At 35.7% G+C, this 16,506-nt stretch overlaps 1 protein-coding gene across 9 annotated transcripts in view; it reads right to left on the reverse strand.

Annotated features, from left to right (window-relative positions):
* The window catches only part of LOC120413521 (disintegrin and metalloproteinase domain-containing protein unc-71), a 982,641-nt gene that overhangs the window by 802,248 nt on the left and 163,887 nt on the right, over positions 1-16,506 (reverse strand). Inside the window, exon 1 of one of the 9 annotated variants that reach the window (XM_052707196.1) lies at positions 3,546-4,678. The exons of 7 other annotated variants lie outside the window; for them this stretch is intronic. The gene's annotated coding sequence lies outside the window, so the exon portion shown is untranslated. Of the gene's footprint in view, positions 1-3,545; positions 4,679-16,506 lie in introns of those variants that run through there. One more of the 9 variants, XM_052707201.1, reaches the window with a different exon arrangement.

Below are 16,506 nucleotides of genomic sequence, written 5' to 3' on the forward strand. Positions count from 1 at the left end.
ATCTTCCCAAATCTGCTAGTATAAGTTCAATTCAAAAGCTTATTGGGAGTCAAAACTGTACCGAATTTTGATATTTTTTTTAATTCTAAAATCTCACATAATAGGGGAACAGCATCTAATTCCAGCATGCCTCTAATGTTGCCGTAACAGCACTTTAACGTTCAATTACAGCTCATAAAACGCGTTTTCAACTGAAATCGAGTGATAAATGGTTCAATAGAAAGTGAGCAAGCAAGTTTATATAAACAGTTTTACAACAAAAGTGTTTTAAATAGTTAAAATCACCTAATCGGATGGAGTTAGGAGCGAGTGCTTAACCTGCCAAACATACGAGAATTTCCCCAAAGTTTTCCTGAGTTTATAGAATTTGTAGACATCCAGATTTTTTTTTTTAATATTGGACCTATAAAACACAAAAATTTATTGAATCTTTTATAAAAATTAAACTTTTCATTTGATTTTTTTAAAAACTAAAACAAAAATTTAAACATCAATTTATAGAATCAGGGTTATTGCTATTAGATAATAAGATTTTTAAGCAATTTTTAGTGTTTTCGTTCCAACTGTTATTGAGCTGTAAAGGAATATTTTCAGTTAATGGAAAAGCGAACTAAACATCTTTTAAAATGCCATAAAAAATTGCGTGACCAGAAAAATCTCGTATCGAAAAATGCAACCGGGACCGTCTGGGATCGAACCCAGGCCGACTGGGTGAGAGGCAACCACGATTACTCGTAAACCTTGAAATACCTCGAATCTTAATTTCTGAGCTGTGACTGCCAGTTTTTTTAAAGGTAAATTTGAGCTCCCCAATTCAGTGGTCGCGTCATCAAATTCAAATGTTGGTTTTTTTTTCAATTTTGATTTTTACTTTCTGAATTTGCAAATCAAAATAGCATTGATAGAATTGAACTAAAAATGGCCTTTTGTTTATCTTTTATGTATGGAATTCAACTCTTCGTTTGTCGCTGATTGGACTTTTAATATTTTGCCTCAATATTTATAAGTTTCAAAATTCCCGGTAGTATCGACCAAATTTCTCGGGAATCGAGAGGCTCAAAAATGGCCAATTTCCCGAAAAGAAAATTCCCTCTCGTCACCTTCTAGGCTCAATAGTTAAAAAAAATGATCCGCTGATACAAAATTTAGTTTCTATTGGCCTTTATGTAAAATGAAAAATTAATATCTCGATCTCAAGCAAAAACATTTCTGCGATGCCTTTAGCATGTTCAAGTTTTTATAAACTATTTGGAATATTACTGAGTTTGTAGTGTGCAGTGCACAGTGTACACAAAAAATGTTTTTCGAAGAAAAATCTCGTTGAATCTTAGAATTTTGAGTAATTAATTTTTCAAAACAAGTGTTTTGATGTGTTTTACATATTTTTTGGTGAAGAATTGAAATTCATTTTTTATTAATGTTTTTATTGAAAAAAAATGATTTTTTAAATTCTTTCTCTAGTAGATGTGCACCGTTATGCTTTTTCTTCAAATCTGTGGATGTACCAATACCATCTTAAAACTGCATGAAAATTACTTAATTATCTTATTTAATATGTTTCCTTAAATATCATAAAACACACCCACTTTGACTTCTTATATCATTCTATATAATTTGCACTTCAAAATCAAATTGAAACTTTCACGAAATTTTTTATCTTCAAACATATTTACAACTGACATTTGGAGGTAAACAAATCTCAATTATCAATTTCTTATTTTGTTATTAACCTAATTACAGTCCGAACTGTCTCAGAGACCTTCGAGTTTCATAGCATTTATATTAAATGTAATCATGTAAAAGTACTGATATTCAAAATTCTCAGGGTTGTTATACAGTAACTGTCTTTTTATTTTAGAAACATTTGCGCAATATAGATAAACATTTTTTTCAAATTCTTCAGAACGAAAACATGAACAAACAAGGTTCATGTTTTCACACACAGAAAAAATCTGGAAATCCCGTCGATTGTTGAAAAGTTATTTTTCTTTGTTGAAAATTGCATGCTAATTAAAAAAAGATAGAATGAAATTCACAAAATATTCTTCGTTTATTTCTGGTGAGGTAAAAATAATGATGGCATTTTTTGATCGATTGAAGAACTTATTTGTACATGTAGTTTTCAACAATAAATCAAAATATTGGGCATGCCATATTTGGAACCATTTGAAGCAAAACTTAAGAAAAACCTTAATTTACTATACTTTATTTCTCAAAGACAAAATTTTATTGAACTGCTCTCCCCTCTTTCTCCTCGAGGACAATTTTCATACCAAATAAATCTTGTTTGTTTGGAGCATGACAACCCTGACGCCCCCTCCCCCTTACGGTGTCCACGTGGTATGGATAGTCCGCTAACAGTCAGATTTATTTATCTTTTTATATTATTTATTTGAATAATTTAAATCAACTGTCATGAATTTCAAAGAACAATCTGATTTTCAATCATTTCCAATCTCAATTTCAAGTCAAATCTAACATCCATAAAAGCGTACAACAAATCCCACCCAACTCTTCTAATCTCCCAGAACGTCACACGAGCGACCTTAAATCCCACAACAAAAACGAACGAATCGAGCGTTGGAGAGCGAAAAAATCTAACAACAAATCCAGGATGTTTCAACGGTGGGATTAAAGTGGCGCTTCTGTTTGATCCTTTCACCACACCAAAGCGCCCGACTCGAAATTCAACTCTACCCACCCCCTCCTTCTAAACCCCTTCCCATCCCTCCCACAACCGGGGAAAATTCTCAACTTTCGAGAGTGGTATTATTATCCAACTATAAAAAAAATACACATACACACACTAAAACCGACAGGGCTGCCGCCAATTCTGGTGGTGGGAGGAGGTCGCCCTCCGTCATATGAAAATGCCAAAGTTGAACCCCAGACATGATCCGGGCTGGGTTGGTGCGAGACTAGTGAAAGCTGATTTTTGCCTAGCTTGTGGCGCTTTCTTTTTTGCTGTTGTTGCTCTGTCAATTTTTGTACCGGAAAAGAGGAGCAACAATCTGTTACAGATAGCTCATTTTTTTATGGGCAAGGTTTTTGTTTTTGGTTATACGATGCACTTTGGTTTTGGAGCTAAGTTATGATATTGTTGCGAATAAAGAAATATTCTCGAAATTATTGGTTCATGGGGGCCTTTGGGACCGACGTTGACATTGCAAATTGCAAAATTTGAGACACTGATTCAACAAAAATATTCATTCTAGTTATTACAAATGTTAACCAAGTTAGTATTCTTAGATTTTAACATTTCTAGATTGATCTAAAAATAAAATTGTCGAAATGCTAAAGTCTCGAAAAAACGCGTTGAAGTTAGCACACAATGAGCAAAGTCAGTTCAAAACAACCATAAATATTCTAAGGGGATGTCCCGCACCTAACCAAAAACTTGGAGTTGATCCAAGTTTTCCCCTCCTCAAAAACAAAAAAAAACTTCCTCGAAGGGCAGCTCAACGACAACAAAACATCCATCCCTAATACAACGAACGCTAGAGGAAACGGAGGAAGTCTGCAATAAAAACACAAAACCAACTTACGATTAGCGATTCACGGCGCGAACTTCCTTCCCCAGCATCAGTATCATCACCGTTCAATCAATTTTCTTTCGTGTAGACTTTCACAGAATGAGTTTCACGTAAACTTTCCCGAAAAAAACAACATCGGAACAACTTTTTCTCTTTTCGGAACTACTCCGGAATCGGTCCGGAGACACCCTGAAACTGACACTTTTTCCTTTCTCCGAGGTTCTTCCTCACTTTTTTTTTGTCGACAACACCTTAATTATGTTTTGAACTTTTTCCGAAAAACATCAATTCTTCACAAAACTTTCCCCTTTCGGAACACTTTACACCTTCTGGAATGCTGCCTCTTCACCATGGTCACCCAGCTGACTTGCACGGACTTGGCGTCAAGATCTGGTTCTCATCGTACACACCCTGCTGTTAGACTTCTCGATCGCTCAACCATCCGACACTTGCATCTGCCGCAGCTTCCTCGATTCCATCACACCAGTCACACGCTTCCGGTCACAATCCCCCGATCCGATCAAACACTCCCAACACTCAGCCCAGGTTCCTTAAGGTGCTGGTCCTGTCTCCTTCCCCCCTCTCACACTACCTTGTCCAGAAGGTCAACCACAAAAGTGTGTCCACTTCGCGCCCGTAATCCGCGCGACCTGCTCGCGTAACGCTCGTCCTCGTGTTCAGCACACGCGAAAGCACAACCTGTACTGAACCGCTCGGAGTTTTCCAGCAAGCTCGCCTGCGAGATGAACACACCTGAACGTCGAGCAGTCCGAACGGGGCCCGAACGCCGAACGGTTCACCCGACCCGACTCGACTCGGCCGAAGCTTCTTTATCAGCCTCTCCAGAAGCCCACCCGAGATGTGTCAGCTTTTATCAGCATCATCCATCTTGGCGAATCGCGGCGATCCCGCAAGTTCCCGGAGTCGTTCTTCAAAGTTCCCGCAAACTTCCTGCGCGCGGATCTTCCTCCACACTAACAACTCTCCACTCAAGTTCCCAAACTAACCTTCCTCACCGATAATCTCTCCACCTGGCGGGAGGGAAAAAAACCTCCGGAAAACGCCCAAAGTTAGACCACCGCGCGTAACATCGGCCCTCACTCTGACGCCCAGCACGTGTCGCACCCAACTGACGACCCAGGGCCGAACGGGCCGCCATCCGAGGGCTCCATCGGAGATGAGTGAGCGCGAAGCCTTCGGCCCATTTCACGTCTCACGGTGGTTCGTAAAAGCTTCGGCCGAAAGCTCCCCAAATCGGCGCACGCGCCCCACCCGCTCTCACGCACACCGCCAAAAAGCTCGACGAAGCATGCGCTCGGCCTACCGGGCCTTCCAGGTCCTGCTCTCGGAGTGTGTGCACGCACAAACGTCATCTCGTGTGTGCAATTCCCCGGGTCCAGGCGACGGCGACGACCATCCAAGTAGCTGATGGCTCTGTTTTTGCTCCGTGTGTAAAGGTGTGTGCAGCATGCCAAATCCGCCAAAGTTGCTCCACATTTTATCTATTCATGAGGGTTTTACAAGCGGCGTCGCGACGGAGGAGGTGCGGGAAGCCCCCGTTTAACGTTTACTATCGTGTTTGACAGCTGTAATTTACGACCCTTACCTGTCAATCAAGATTGTTTTGACAGATGACAAACGTCAATCACTTTTTGACAGCGCCAAAACGTCACAATGACGATTCGTTCAACTTGTTTTTCAAACTGTCAAAAAAGTTGAAACCGCGTTACGGAATTTGTGAACGCCTTCACAGCATCCTGCTCTCACTCGCTTTCACCTTTCTCACAAATCGCTCACTGTTTGTCACACGTTCTGTTGTTTTCATCACGGTGAGAATCGAGTGTGAGTGTGTGTGTGTGTGTGTGTGTGTGTGTGTGTGTGTGTGTGTGTGTGTGTGTGGGAATGAGATCACGAAACACTCTGTGTCCACAGATAGTGAGAAGGTGTGAAAGTAATGAGAGCTAAAAAGAGCAAGAGAGAAGGATGCAAGTGAGGTGCGAGTGAGCTGTGTTGGTGAGAACAGCTTGTTTGTGTGTTTACAACGTTGCACCGAGTACTGTGTCACTCTTTTAAGAGAGTGATAAGATGCGCTGGGGAACGATGAAATGGTTTGTAACGGAATGCTATAATGGGACTTTTGGGTTTTTGAGAAATCATCTCTGCAGCATTTAGCCGTATATCTGCCTTACTGACTTAAGGTAAGGCTATTATCAGACGCAGATCCGTCCGTTTGTTCATCACATATTTAGAATTTAGATATTTCATTAAAAAATAATATCTGGCAGGACTGTCATGACATTTCAAACATTAAAAACTGATTTTTTTGAAAACCTCTTTCTAAAGTTTCAAAGTCAGGATTCAAACCATATATTTTTTTACTTTTCCCAATTGTAAGACTTGTTTTTCAATGTATTTTTAAATAAAAGGTAACCCGATTTCACAAAAATTATTCACCCGCTGTAAAATCAACATTTGTCATTCTCAAATAACCATTGACCACGTCCTATTTATAAAACCTTCATAGATGTACAAGGTTTTACAACTGAATCTTAACAAAATCCTCAAAGCCTTAATAAAACCTTTGCTAAAACCTAGTCAGGAGTTGTGGAAAAATGACATTTCATACGTCTTCAAACGTCTTATGCCAAACAGGTTTTATTCTGGCAAAAAATAAGTCTTAATTTTACCCAAAGATAAAATGGAGATGGTTTGCAAAAATGGCAATAATGCGATAAATTATATTGAAGGTAATTAATTTAATGTCAGAGCTTAATTCTCGCTTTTGGTGGCTCAATTTCAGCTGCGGTTAAAATGGTTTTACAGTATATAAAAAAAGTATTTACACCCCTTGGGTACTATGCACCTATTGTGATGAAACATCTAAACAATTTAATGTTGACAGAAACCTAGTACTACGTTTTGTTCAGAAACTCATGCCAGACATTTTGCTACAAAATGCTCATGAAAAGATGATTTCTATAAAAAGTTATATAACAAATACTATTACGAAAATAAAAAAGGTGCAAAAAAAGTTTGTACACCTTTCAAAAAATTTACACAAATAAAATTATTTGTTGACAAATCACCATAAATCCAGTCTCCCAACTCCAAATAGGCATCCTTGACTGATTAAAAAAATAATTTAGATTGAATATAAAGTTTACTAACTACTTAGTATAAAAGTTTATATAACTCTGGAAATTCTATATAAAACTTATTTAAACTTAATGGCATAAAATTTCCGATCTTTAGATACCCATACATCCAGGTTTTCTATAAAACCCACGTTTTTGTTAATCGTGGACCGGTTCGGATGCCGGCGGATTTTCCGACGACGTAATTCCGGGTTGGTACGAAATTCCAACGAAAAATCTATTCTATCGATACAAATACCCCCGAAACGGTGTTATACCCACTCCAAAATGTTTATTTAGCAATTCTATGGTAATATATTGACATTTAGTTGAATTAAAAGTTTGCAAAATTAAGTTAAGATAAGTTTTATCTAGAATTTCCAGAGTTATATAAACTTTTATACTAAGTAGTTAGTAAACTTTATATTCAATCTAAATTATTTTTTTAATCAGTCAAGGATGCCTATTTGGAGTTGGGAGACTGTATTTATGGTGATTTGTCAACAAATAATTTTATTTGTGTAAATTTTTCGAAAGGTGTACAAACTTTTTTTGCACCTTTTTTATTTTTGTAATAGTATTTGTTATATCTTTTTATAGAAGTACTTTTCATAAGCTTATTGGCCGAAATTCAACAATCAAGATGCTACTTGCTTACATGCCGAAAAAAAACAATTAAGCAATCAAGATGCTCTCATAAAGCCACAATAAAAATAGGTGATGGCTAGTTGGTTTGAAAATGTAGCTTGAGTACCCAAGATTTTAAGCCTCGGACATAAAACCTTGCGTCAATAAAACCCAAATGGATTCCAGTAAGGTTTAATGACAGTTTTAAGAGAATCTTGAAACCCCAATGACAATGTCGTGCCAAACGCATGCTTCTTTAAAACCAAGGGTGTTTTAGCTGTCAGATGCTAATTGGCATGCAAAAAGCTCTCGTAGAGCCATGAGTTTCTAAATAAGCATTCAACGCGACCAATTAGCAATGCATAAATGTGGCGCTAAACGCGTGATTGACCACCACCTTAGTGATAAAAAATAGAAAAGTATTAAATTAGATTAAAATTGGCTGAAAACACGCACTCTTGAAATTTTTAGCATTGTAATAGAAGTTTAAAAAAATAATTTGAAATTTTTTGTCAGAAAATTGCAATAATTATTGTTTATTCTAAAAACTGTAATTACAAAAGAATTATTTTTGAAGAAGCGAGTTGATTTTTTTTGGCTCTATCTCTCCCACATTTATCTATAAAATTTCAACTGCAGCTGAATTTGATCCACCAATTGCGAGAAATAAGCCTTCAAATTATTTGAATTAAATCCAATATCTATTATTTATCGTCGTTATCACCATTATATTGTTTGGCAAGACAAAGACTTGTGTTTTGCCAAAATAAAAACTGTTTGGCATAAGATGTATGAAATGTCAGTTTTTCATAATTCCTGACTTGGTTTTATGATGGTATTGCGGAGGTTGTTAGGATTTAGTTTTAAGGCTTTGAACTCCAATGTAGGTTTTATAAATAGTCCGTGGCAACCTTTCGCGGATGCTTTTAAGAGGGTTTTATCGGGGTTCTAGGGAGCTTATTACGACTAAGTGGTTTAAATGTAGGTTTTGGGTAATAAGTTTTATAGCGGTTGTAATAGAGCAATTCTCCACGAAATCGGTCTTTTTTGGAATTTTAATTTTTGTATTTTTTAATCCTACTGAAACTTTTTTGGTGCCTTCGGTATGCCCAAAAAAGCCATTTTGCATCATTAGATTCTCCCAGGGCCGTAGCCAGGATTTTTGTTCGGGGGGGGGCTTGGGTGCAAAAATTCAAGGAGTATAAAAATCAGCAAATCATTTATACCATCACTTGGTTTGTGGTATAATTATTGAGATGAATTGTAAAATTTTAATGTAATGTATGCAAAAAAGTTTTCGAAGATTTTCATATTAAGTTTTCAATGTATTTATTGAAGAAACTCGTTCGTCATTTTTTTTCTTTATTTTAACAGCTAGTTTGTATTAAAGGAGTAGAGAAAGTGTTTTTTTAACATTTTCTTGAATTGTTTAATTGTAATCCAATTTCGTGATAAACGTCGCTAAATTTAAAATATACTTAACTTGAATCAAATTTTTGAAAGCATAATTTTTTTTAAAGAAATATCGATTTATCTAACCATAAGTATTATGTTTTCTGTATTTTATACTGAGAGAAATTTTAAACCGTCTGGATTTACATTTTCAGCTGTGTGATAATTGTGATGGTTTATCTAACATTTTTCATTTTTTCTAGCACAACATAAAACTCATAACTGGAATATTTGTTTTTCTTAAAATTTTATAAACAAACTTAAACAATGTTTTATTTTAATTGTTCTAAGCTATTGAAGCCATTTCATATTTTGCGAAGCTCCTGGTGCTCTCAAAAATAAATAATTTTAATGAAATACAAAAAAATATAATCGTTGAAATTTCAGCTTCTGAAGTGTCTCCATGGCAACAAAAAAAAATTACGTCGAATCTCAAGTTTACATCAACTGAGTTTACATGTGATTCATTTTTTCCGTGTCGAGTAAATTCACATTTTTTTTCTGTGTAGGCCTATAATAAATATATATTTGAAGGAAAAAAATCAGTGCCTGTGTTTAATTTTAATGTGTTAAAAAAATTAGGTAAAATGTATTAAATTAATTTTTAACGCCAAAATATTCACTGGAAGAGTTGTTAATAATGCATATGTAACCATTTTTAAATGCATATGTAACCGTTAAAATTTTCCTCGATTGCATCAAACATTAAAACGAATCATGTTTAACTTTAATATTCCGACTAAACGCCATTTTCAAATTCATTACTCATTGTATTCTGAAAATTGGTCCAGAATTTGAGCAAAAATAAAATTTTAAAACATGACAATAAAATTTAATCAGATCTCAATTCTAAAGATATTTTTTAATAAAATTTTAATCTATATACATGTTTAATAATTTAGGATTGTATCCATTTATTAAAATCGATGTTTGTTCAAGCAATATCTTGACTCTAGAAACAAAATCCTGCACATTTTATGGTTTAGAAATTTTATATTTACGGAACCTTGCTAAATTAAAAATAAAGAAAACTTTATGTAAGAATTCATAAATTGATTAGTTTTATCCTGTAAATCTAATCTTAGTCTGCACTTGAATTCAAACATACCAATATTCGAAGCATCAAAAAAATAAGATTATTAAAACATAATTTATTGAAATGATTGAAAATTATTTTTTGAATATCTTTATTTAAAAATGATAAAAAATGTTTTTTTTATGATTTAAGGATTTTTTAGTTGTAATTATTTTATATTTTTTTATGTATTTAATTTTTTTCATTTTTGGAATTTCTGATTTTTTTTAAATTATCATGTGTAATTATTATCTTAAATTTTTGTTTTAAAAGTAAAGAATACTTTATGTAAGAATTCTTAAATCAATTAAATTTTTCCTGTAAATCAAATCTTAGTCTGAATTTTGCTACAAGAACTATATTTTACTATCAAACGAAAATTTAAAAAAATGCCCTGTAGTACGGAGACTCTTAAAACTCCATACAAAAAAATCTCAAGGAACGGTCAAGAAAAGGTTTACGAAAAGACTTCTCTTAAGCGGTACGCAGCTGAAAAGGAACAGAAACAAAAATCGTCGTTTGATATTTCTTCGGGAGCAATATGTGTTGATGAGATTTTGATTTGTTTATTTGGATGCGACTGAAAATAACGTTTGAAAATAATGTTTTCGTTTAAATAATATTGAAGAATTGCCTCATGAAGCTGACTATCAACACGCTGAATCTTAAAATGCTGAAATAAGGGAAAAGCCATTACAAAAATCACTTAATTTTCTGGTAAATATAAATTAATTTAGGAATACTAGAATTCAAACATAAAAATATTTAAAGCATCCAAAAATTAAGATTGAAAAAACATAATTTATTGGATTTTGAATAACTTAATTTTAAAATGATATTTTTTTTAGTTTAGGATTTCTTAAGTATCAATTATTTTATTAATTTTTCAGTTTTAGATTTTTTAATTTTTGGAATTTCAGATTTTTTGATATTATTCTGTTGAATTGTTATCTTAATTTTTTATGTTTTTATTATTTTTATTTTTGATTTCTGGCATTTCTTTGTCTTATACCAAAAAAATTTAAATCAAAAATTATGAAAATTTAGAAATTTGAAAGTGTAAAATTTTTAAATCTTCAATTAGCCGTTGCGAATATTATTCTGAAGTTTATGTCACTAAACTCTGACCAAAGTTGAGAGGGTTACAAATCAAAACTACAAGCTATGATTTTATTATTTTAAAAGTGTTCAAAACACACTTTAAATCAGTACAGTTGTTTTGCATCATTAGTTTTCAAAATATCTAGCTGATGGCGAAATCCTTTTTTCGTGCGAAAAAACTTTCCGCGGTTCCGCGACATGTTACAAAAATTCTAAATAATTTTAAACGAGCCCAAACATGTCGTATATGATTATCAAAGCATTTCAAATTTGTTTTCCGGACCGACCTGGTCGCTGGTCCTAAAAAGACTTAATCGAAATAAGTTATTTCCATTAAAATTGCGAAGCTATTTTTTTTAATATTGTATTTGCTCTCTGTTTTTTGGTCCATTCTGAAAAGGTGGCAACATAAACTTTGGAAAATATTTACAATTGATATTCAGAAATAAGAAATTAAAAAAAAATAATAAAGAAATTTTAAAATTTTCAAAATTCTAATCTGTAAAATCCAAAAAAATAGAAATTAAATAGTTTAAAAATAAATTATTGATCAGAAATTATATAATTTGAAAGTGATGTTTAATTAATTTAATTTCAGAGTTTTTGAATCCAAGCTTAAATTTTTTTAACGTTTTGAATATTTTTATCATTTTATTTCTTCCATTAAAAATCGCAAACTCATGCACAAAGTGAAAATTAGTTGATAATAAGTATTCACTTAGTTGATCTTCCGATTTTTGATATATTAAATAAAAATTGGAGATTGGCCACGGTGGAAACTAAAAAATGTGACCAAAAGAAAGCATTTTGGACGAGTGGTTTCGGAAAAAAGGTTTACGAAAAAGTAATAAAAAAAGTACACACAGATATTTCTCAAGCATTTTTCTCTAAGGTCTTAGATATGTAACTAACCATATTCTTAAAACCAAAACGATAAAATTAGAATTGTATTTCTGATAATAGTCAAAATTCACTCAAATATTTTTCATATTAAATGCTTTCGTTTTTGAAAACAAAATCTAAATATTTTTGAGAAATTATGATAAATTTTGAAAAATGTAGAGAAAAAACATGTATTAACAGTTTAAAGGTTTTAATGCAAATGAAGGAGGGCTATTAATTTTACAATCCAAATTCGACTAGCCGAAGCCTCGATTATCCAAAGTTTCGATTATCCGAAGTTCGAAGGACTTCGGATAACCGAATCAGGAACAAATGAAATCGGCATGTTTTATTTACTTGTTTTTAACATCAAATTCGGCATCTGTTTTTTTAATGGTCCAATACACCAAGTTTTTGCTTTTTGGGTGTTTTTTAATACCCCTGACGGTTTCAAAAGCACCCAAAAAGCAAAAACTGGAAATTTGGTTTATTAGACCTTTAAAAAAAACACCAGAAATATTTCTTGACCTCCATTTTGACCGCCACATTGAATCCAAAAATTCTAAATTATTTTATGGTTCTTCAGGGGTCATACTTAAGTTCTACAATCAAAAATAAGACAACAAGATCTTAGGATTTTTGCTGTCCCTATTCAGACTGTAGTCCCGATTCGCCCCAGATGACGGTAATTATTTCTATGTAGCCCCTTAGAGCAGTCCGCTCGGAAATTGCTATTTTCGAAGGTTAATAACTTTTTAGCAAAAAACCCAAAAAAATAAGGTGTCTTCGGGAAAGTTTTTCCAAATTTAAAGAAGATATTAGTTCTGAAAATTGATAAGAACTGGATAGTTATTGCGCCTTCCATTGGTCAAAAACTGAAACAGTTGCTTTTCTCCATACAATTTGACGATTTTGCCCAAACTTGGTGGTCAGTGGTCAGAAAAAGCTCAAATTTTGGAACTTAGGCTAGTGATGCGTAAATCTTTGATTTCAGGGGATAGCCCCAAGTAAGCCCAGATTTGGACCATCCTAACCAATGTAATGCTAAAACTACAAGATAAATGAGATGTTACTGAATGGAACAATGTTCAAATCTGCAGCTCAATTTTTAAATATCCAAATTTTGGATCCATAATCTACAAAAACTGAGCCCGGCAATGGACAGGCAAATTACTTAGTTTGATCAATCAATTCTTGATTCTCTATCTTACAAATTATTTCTGGGAAGAGAACACACAATCATTGATTTAAGATTTTTTTAAGGTAGTTCAATTTAAAAAAAAATGGAAAAAATTTCGGGGGGGGCTGCAGCCCGGAAGCCCCCCCCCTGGCTACGGGCCTGGATTCTCCATATAATTTTCCATACAAATTTGGCAGCTGTCCATACAAAAATGATTTATGAAAATTCAAAAATCTGTATCTTTTGGAGGAATTTTTTGATCGATTTGGTGTCTTCGGCAAAGTTGTAGGTATGGATATGGACTACACTGAAAAAAATGATACACGGTAAAATTTTTTTGGTTATTTTTAATTTATTTTTTTGTTACTAAAACTCGATTTGCAAAAAAACACTAGTTTTAATTATTTTTATTTTTTGATATGTTTTAGAGAACATCAAACGCCAACTTTTCAGAAATTTCCAAGTTGTGCAAAAAATCTTTGACCGAGTTATGATTTTTTTAATCAATACTATTTTTTTCAAAAAATCGAAATATTGGTCGTAAAAAAAATTCAACTTCTTTTTTCGATGTAAAATCAAATTTGCAATCAAAAAGTACTCCAGTAAAATTTTAATAAAGTGCACCGTTTTTAAGTTAAATCCATTTTTAGGTGACTTTTTTGAAAATAATCGTAGTTTTTCATTTTTTTGACAAAGGACTTTGTCTTAAAGCTCTATCTGCGGTGTCAATGCAAAATTTTTCGAAAATGTAGCGTTACCGTCGCATGCCCTCGGCGTGACATTCTGTTTCTGTTGCGTGGATGCCGTGCCAACTATTTAAGCTAAAAGTTAGCCTCTGGAGGATTTAGTGTCCATCAGACTTTCATCAAAGACAGACCTTACGTTGGGATTTTTATTACTCACACACACACGCACACGTTGAAAGAAACAGGTGGTGCACGAACTTGAGAGGAGGTCCAAGAAGTTATTGACGGTTGCCAGAACGGTCACCGGATTACCGAAATGATTGGGAACGAATTGGTAGAGTATCGGCCACACCCGGAGTGGCCAGTGCCTTGAGGGAAGGTTCTCCCGGGAGGACTTTTACGGAACCATACAGATTTGGGCAATATGGGTATCAAAATTCATGGTTTTTGATACTGGTAATGAAAATGGCCATTTTGACAGGATTGGCCACACCCGGAGTGGCCATTGCCCTGATGGAAGGTTCTCCCGAGAGGACATTTACGGAACCATACAGATTTGGGCAATATGGGTATCAAAATTCATGGTTTTTGATACTGGTAATGAAAATGGCTATTTTGACAGGATTGGCCACACCTGGAGTGGCCATTGCCTTGAGGGAAGGTTCTCCCGGGAGGACTTTTACGGAACCATACAGATTTGGGCAATATGGGTATCAAAATTCATGGTTTTTGATACTGGTAATGAAAATGGCCATTTTGACAGGATTGGCCACACCCGGAGTGGCCATTGCCCTGAGGGAAGGTTCTCCCGGAAGGACATTTACGGAACCATACAGATTTGGGCAATATGGGTATCAAAATTTATGGTTTTTGATACTGGTAATGAAAATGGCCATTTTGACAGGATTGGCCACACCCGGAGTGGCCATTGCCCTGATGGAAGGTTCTCCCGAGAGGACATTTACGGAACCATACAGATTTGGGCAATATGGGTATCAAAATTCATGGTTTTTGATACTGGTAATGAAAATGGCCATTTTGACAGGATTGGCCACACCCGGAGTGGCCATTTCCCTGAGGGAAGGTTCTCCCGGAAGGACATTTACGGAACCATACAGATTTGGGCAATATGGGTATCAAAATTTATGGTTTTTGATACTGGTAATGAAAATGGCCATTTTGACAGGATTGGCCACACCCGGAGTGGCCTTTACTCTGAGGGAAGGTTCTCCCGGGAGGAAATTTACGGAACCATACAGATTTGGGCAAAATGGGTATCAAAATGTATGGTTTTTGAGACTGGTAATGAAAATGGCCATTTTGACAGGATTGGCCACACCCGGAGTGGCCATTGCCCTGAGGGAAGGTTCTCCCGGAAGGACATTTACGGAACCATACAGATTTGGGCAATATGGGTATCAAAATTTATGGTTTTTGATACTGGTAATGAAAATGGCCATTTTGACAGGATTGGCCACACCCGGAGTGGCCATTGCCCTGATGGAAGGTTCTCCCGAGAGGACATTTACGGAACTATACAGATTTGGGCAATATGGGTATCAAAATTCATGGTTTTTGATACTGGTAATGAAAATGGCCATTTTGACAGGATTGGCCACACCCGGAGTGGCCATTGCCCTGAGGGAAGGTTCTCCCGGAAGGACATTTACGGAACCATTTGGGCAATATGGGTATCAAAATTCATGGTTTTTGATACTGGTAATGAAAATGGCTATTTTGACAGGATTGGCCACACCCGGAGTGGCCATACTGGACATGACATTTTGCAAATGGCATCAAATTCATAACATTTTAATTATAACATCAAACTAAATTAAGTTGCTATTTCATTTTATTTTATCACAAGAAATTGAACGCTGGCTAAATTAAAGCCGACTTAATGGCCCAACTCACACAGGTCATCCTTCAATGACCAAAATATTAGCCGCTCACTTCGTAGCTGGGGAACCACGGGAATCCATACCGCGCAATCGTCAATCTTGATCGGCGTATTGGTGTACTCCTGGGACGTGCAGACCAACGAATTCTCCACCGGTATCTGCATCAGTTCCAGGCAGTACATTAGGCCACGAATCTCCAGTGGCAGAGAGATGGATGTATCGTTGCTGAATTCCACATCCGGTAACGGAGACTAGGGGGATTGTCGGTGTTAACCGTTTACGCGACTGGCGACATTGGTAAATCTCCCAGTGGTGGCTCAGGTTTCAGCTCAAGGGCAGCGTAATCGAATTGCAGTGCTGGCTCGATTTCTCCGGCTACCGCCTACGATGTTCAACACCCGGTCGTCGGCCTCTTCGTCTTCAGTGGCCCTGGCCAAGTCGTTGACATCCTTGCCAAGCCAAACGTCCATATAGTGCTTCTTGTTTTCGTCGCTGCCGGGTAGATCAGCGAGGTTTAATTCTATTTGTTGGGACCGCTCAGGTTGGATTCTTCACCTGCGGAAAATGTGGAACATCAACTGCGGCTCGTGGAACTTCAACTGCTTCTACCGCAGGCGGTGAATCTGGCCATTTCAATGGAAGAAGTGTTATTCCGGTGACCTCACCAAAGACACATGCTTATTCCTCGGTTCGTAGGAAGGTGTGGCCAATCCTGTCAAAATGGCCATTTTCATTACCAATATCAAAAACCATGAATTTTGATACCCATATTGCCCCAATTTGTATGGTTCCATAAATGTCCTCCCGGGAGAACCTTCCCTCAGGGCCATGGCCACTCCGGGTGTGGCCAATCGTGTCAAAATGGCCATTTTCATTACCAGTATCAAAAACCATGAATTTTGATACCCATATTGCCCCAATTTGTATGGTTCCGT

Source organism: Culex pipiens, chromosome 1, assembly GCF_016801865.2.
Source record: "Culex pipiens pallens isolate TS chromosome 1, TS_CPP_V2, whole genome shotgun sequence".
Lineage (NCBI taxonomy): Eukaryota > Metazoa > Arthropoda > Insecta > Diptera > Culicidae > Culex > Culex pipiens.